Source organism: Mytilus californianus, unplaced genomic scaffold (genome assembly GCF_021869535.1).
Source record: "Mytilus californianus isolate M0D057914Y unplaced genomic scaffold, xbMytCali1.0.p SCAF_2, whole genome shotgun sequence".
Classification (NCBI taxonomy): domain Eukaryota; kingdom Metazoa; phylum Mollusca; class Bivalvia; order Mytilida; family Mytilidae; genus Mytilus; species Mytilus californianus.
In genome coordinates this window covers 43,918,945-43,924,664 of record NW_026262668.1, presented here as the reverse complement: position 1 = coordinate 43,924,664, position 5,720 = coordinate 43,918,945, and the positions used below count along the sequence as shown (strand labels likewise).

The window sequence follows — 5,720 nt, the reverse complement described above, 5'->3', positions numbered from 1 at the left end:
ATATATATATATATATATATACAAATATAATACAATCTTACAGCCTGTCCTCCAGATGGGACGGTCTGTCACTACAAGACAGTGTGGCTGGTACAGTCTGTCGATACCAGACAGTGCTGCTGGTACAGCTGTCCTCCGAGTGGGACAGTCTGTCACTACAAGACAGTGCGGGTTATATTATTGCAGTCCGTCCTCCGTATGGGACAGTCTGCTCTGCCAACTTCCTATGTTAGACCAACTTGTACCTAGTACAAGTTGTCCCCAGTACAAGTTGTCCTCGACAATATCACTTACAGCTATGTAACGTGCCTTACTCTTGTACACTGGTCTTCTTAATGAGAATATCGACAGATCCCGAACTGTAATCCTCACCCGCTTATATACCCCAGGGTGAATACAATATTTACTGGATAGGGGTGTTCTCTAAATGTTCCCGATACCGAACACAAGAATCCCTCTCAAACACCCCATACCCTTGGACCCAACCACTGACTTTCCCGCCAAACGTCTAAATCGACCCAACGCTTCCTTCTGCGTGAAACATGTATTGATACAACAAGGTTCTTCTTGTTTGTAACCATAACGACCAATAAACATTACACAACGAAATACGTCGACATGGCAGTACATTGCAATATCGAATTGGGAAATAACAGATTCGTCCAAGCCAAAGAGTGGAATGATGATATAAGAATCGACATCAGAGAGTGGGATTCCCAGAAAAATATGATTCCCACGAAAAAAGGAATTAGTCTACCCTTAACTCGATGGAAAATGTTGGTCGACAGTCTCGACTTTATTGACCAGGCCTTAACGGAAAAGAGGGAGTATAAATCTCACCTGGGGGGAAACGTCTACGCCACTGTTCAAGAGAACTCAATCTGTGTAGACCTTAGACAATATTGGGTACCCCCAAATCAAACCGATGTCATACCGACCAAAAAAGGCATTTTTTTGAGACCTGCCGAATATAACAAATTGAAAGACACTGCCAGTGTGATGGGTGACTTTGTACCCGAACTGTCTTCTGTCGTACCGTGTCCTTATAGATCGGACCACATGAATCAGTTGGGATTTCTAACATGTCCAGAGTGTAATCCAAACAATTTTACAGAGTGGTGAATGAAACAAACGAAGGACAGATAATTGTAACTTTTTGTTTAACTGTGGTCATTATATTCACTTGAAATATAACAATATATTGTGTATTAATAACGGTAAATTAATAAAGAATGTAACCCATTGGAATTGTCTTAAGTTGTCATTTTAAACCGTAATCTGTTGAAACAAGTTCAAACCACTTGTGTACGTCATATCGATCGCTGAAGTAACTTGCATAATCTTTTAACAATATATCATGACAACACTTTTCTGATAAACCCTTTTGTATAAGAACGGTTCAGTGAGATTTTTTTAGTTACACTTACCATGGTTTAATCATGAAAAAATAATTACACTCCAATCGATCAATAATAAAAACAACATCACTAGAATCCCATGTTTTATATATATTTGAAAAACTATATAACCAATGTCCCGCGTTATGTTTACACACAAATGCAATTAACACTTGCACTTGCATACATGTGCTATCAGCATAGCCTCCAAATGGTATAGTCTGGCTCTCAGCTTGTTCACTTCCTCAAACAAGCTTACTGGACTATCTTCAATTGTATCCTCCTTAGTTTCTTCTGTTTCCCATTCAATGCTCTACAGAAAGAAAAAAAAGTTAAACAAATACTCTAATAGCAAAACAAAAACAAAATAAAAATTAATAAATAAATAAAAAATATATTACAGCTTTTTTGTCAAAACAATAATCAAACTTTTAGTATAAAAATTCATTCAAAATGCATATGTAATTCATATATATTTTCCATGTTTTCTTTAAGTTATGAATCAAATTTGGTATTCTAGGTTTCCCTTTTTTTAACACCAGTCAACTCTATAAGATTAATTTCTTAAATTTTACTTACAATTATTTCTTGATCACTCAGGCGGGCCACTTTTTGTCTACTTTCGAAGACAGGGCTCAAACTCTCCGAAAAGAAAAGCCTTTTCCTTGTTGGAGTTTTGAACTGAAAGAGAGTAAAAATGATTTTACATTTCGATAATACATGAGCAGATATTACGATAATAAAATGTGGAGATATAGCGAATGAAGTTCGAGGTATACAGTGTTATACATACATTTATCGGTGTTAGACTCTTTTATATTAATTTCTAAAATTATACTTACAATTCCTCCTTGTTCATTCAAATGGGCAACATTTTATCCATTTTCAGGACCGAAGACAGGGCTAAGACTCTCTGAAAAGAGCAACCTTTTCCTTGTTGGAGTTTTGAACTGAAAGAGAGTAAACACGGTTTTACATTTCGATATAAAATGTGCAGATATTTCGATTATAAAATGTGGCGATATGACGAATTCAATTCGAGGTATACAATGTGTATTATACATACGTTTATCGGTGTTGAAGTCATTACTGTTGGTGAATCCATCTTCTCTCTAGACTGGTTTTGGACGTTGTGTTGGATTAAAGAAAAATTATTCTCTATTTCAATCGAATTAAATCGAGCTTTGTCCGTTTTGATTTTAAAAATGCTATCAAATCAACAATTAACAGATATCATGTCCGGGATTCGAATTAATAAGATTGACTAAATATCCTTGATTGAGGTATATTAGTGATCGAATATCCTTGAACTCGAGAGGTCTTAGTGAATGAATCTTCTTGAATTAAAGAAATAATAGCATCGTCAAGGATGTAACGATCAAGTTTGCAATATTACCATAAATATCATTCTAAATATATATACTACTAATTTTAGTTGTAATCAAATGTTGAAAGGTTAAAGATGTAATCGAACGAGGAGATTAAGTTGTCGGAAAGTATCATTTTCTGTGTACACAATTTAAACTTAATTTAGCAAGGGTTGGATTAAATTGTAATCAAACGTTGACTACATTATGCATGTTAGGGTGTACAAATGGACAACCCATAATCCGGATTATGATGTACGCTGCCGCATTGACAGTGCATGACGCCGTATGACAATCAATGAAAAAAATATACATAAAACCTTAATCCGATAATGCAATGCGACATATTTCGTCCAATAAGAAACCTTGAGCCGATTAGGATGCAGTACATTGCCTTTTAAAGAGCATTCGTTCTGCCTACATAAAGCTACGCACACCTTGTATCATTTCATTTACCTTAGTGCGATTATAATGCAATGCAATGCGACATATCTTGCCCAATAAGAACCCTTAATGCGATTACGATGCAGTACATTACGTTATTTTTAGACCAATAAAAACAGCATCCGTACTGTGTTTGAAAAAAGCTAGGCACACCTTGAAACATTTCATTTACAACGAAATACGTCTTCAATCCGACGTTAGACATGCATCTTTGTGAGGTGTGCGGTAAAACGTTTAGCTGTATAACAGGCCTATTACGACATAATGTCTCCGTCCATGGCAACCAAATATATACCTGCACAAAGTGCTGCAAAAGCTTCAATCGAAAAGACAACTTACAACAACACACTCTCAAGTGTAAGATCATTTGTCGATATTGCGAGTGTCGTTTTGACCATATTATTTTTCTCGATGACCACGTATCCTCTCAGCACACAGACGGAAAATACCAGTGCAATTTATGTGGACAAAAAAACAAGTACAAGAAAGATATGAAAAGTCACCAACAGAAATGTAATGGAACGGTAATATATTCTTAGAATTTACCCGCGCTTCCTTATCCTTACATAAAATATGCTGAAGTTTTCTTTCTTTAAGTTGCGATTAATATTTCTGAGATAAGATTAAATTAGACGTTCTTTAAATAAAACAGATTAAGTTGTCAAAAAAGGATTAACTTTGAAACAAAACAAACTTCACGATGAGGATTAACCTGATAAAAACACACACAAGGGAAGCAATTCATGTAGATCGAAAATTAGAAGACATGCAGAGTTGTCTCCCATTTCCCTTTTTTTTTCTCTAATTTATTGTTAAATGGTCTTTCTTAGGTATCCCAAAAAGGTTCAACCTCAACGCAACCTGGTCCAAGTTCAGCATCAAATCCAAACGTTCCGAATACGCAGTCACCGAAACCAGAGTCCAGTTCAACCTCTCCGCAACAGGGATGCAGTTCATATCGATGTAGAAGATGTACAGCACGGTTTTCAGACCGACGCCAATTATACTTGCATGGTATGCAGGAGCATTACCAGACCGGTTCCGGAACGTTACAAGCCCGACCTTGGCAAAATGATCAAGCGCCATGGGAAGTTGACGAGGATGACATTTTAAAAAGAGTGTACGAAAGCAACGCCCCTCTGATTTTAGAGAATCACCAGGAAAGTTCCGTGACCTCTACATATAACGTACCACTGACCAACGATTTTTCGGTCCCTCAACTGATGGAACAGGCACAACAAATCTACGATAGACAAGGACACGCTTTTCGACTTAACCTGGAATTTGGTCTCATTTTAAGAAATACGGAGACGGGAGAATATCGATATTTTCGTGCGTATGCCAATGAATCTTTATTCCAGCGTCCCGTCTACATTTCAAAACGGGGAGATTTAAACCGATTGCGACTCAGACTGGAACGATTCAATGCTACCGATTTCCTCTTGAGGCAAAGACCGGATACCAAGTGGAAACCGTACCTGGTCACTAACGCTCGATTCGTCCTGTATCATTTGAACTATCCATTGGGATACATTGGCGATCAGTTACCGGAATACATCACCGTATCCAAATCGATCATCGCCCTAAACAAAAGTAGAAAAGGAACTGTCTACAAGGACCATCTATGCGCCTTCCGATGTTTGGCCGTGCACAGGGGACATCAACGAATTGATCTAGAAGCGCACACCAAACGCCTGTTTGAAGAATGGATTCAGTTTGCTCCGGACAAACATCTAGAAGTCGAAGTCGATGTCAAGAAATTCAAAGGGTTACCACTTCACCAAATGGTCTATTTCGAACATTGTTTCAAGACCAACGTCAATGTGTACCATCTTAGAGACGACGGTGTGGCTTTAACCGTCTACAAATCCAGATGTCAGTATGAAGACAATATGAACGTCAACCAATTCGACCATCATTTGTCTTACATTTCCAATTTAACGGCGTACACCCAAAAATATCAATGCGGGACCTGTAACCGGCATTTCAATCGGTTAAATAACATGAAACGACATCAATTAAAATGTACCGGAAAGACCGTCTACAATTTTAAAGGAGGATTCTATTCCAACCCGAAAACCATTTTCGATAAATTAGAAGAACAGGGCATCCACGTGCAAGAACGGCTCTTCAAATGGTTTGTCGTCTACGATTTCGAGGCCATGCTCGTATCTATCCAAGACTCGAATTCCGAGAAGTTGACGTGGACGCAACGACACGATCCCGTTTCCGTTTCTGTCTGTTCTAATGTAGATGGATTTTTCGAACCTCACTGTATCGTGGAAACTGATATGCAGGTGCTCTTACGTAAGATGGTGGACTACATGAACCAGATCGGCGACAAATCATACGAGCTTACACGACACTCATTTGAAGATGCCTTCGATCAACTGGAGAAAGACATTCAAAATCCGATGCGTGCCTTGTTAGAAGACGACGACGACGACGAGTTTAAACTTGACGCGTTCCTGGACGACGAAGAACTTTTTGAAGTGAACGAAAAAACGAAAAA

At 38.0% G+C, this 5,720-nt stretch overlaps 1 long non-coding RNA gene across 1 annotated transcript; it reads right to left on the bottom strand.

The window, feature by feature from the left end:
- Positions 1-377: 377 nt before the first annotated feature.
- On the bottom strand, positions 378-2,342 carry LOC127728017 (uncharacterized). Its single transcript, XR_007993975.1, has 3 exons — positions 2,240-2,342; positions 1,977-2,078; positions 378-1,710 (listed from the first exon to the last, which is right to left on the bottom strand). It is a non-coding gene; the product is annotated as an uncharacterized LOC127728017 (long non-coding RNA).
- Between the last annotated feature and the right edge of the window lie 3,378 nt (positions 2,343-5,720).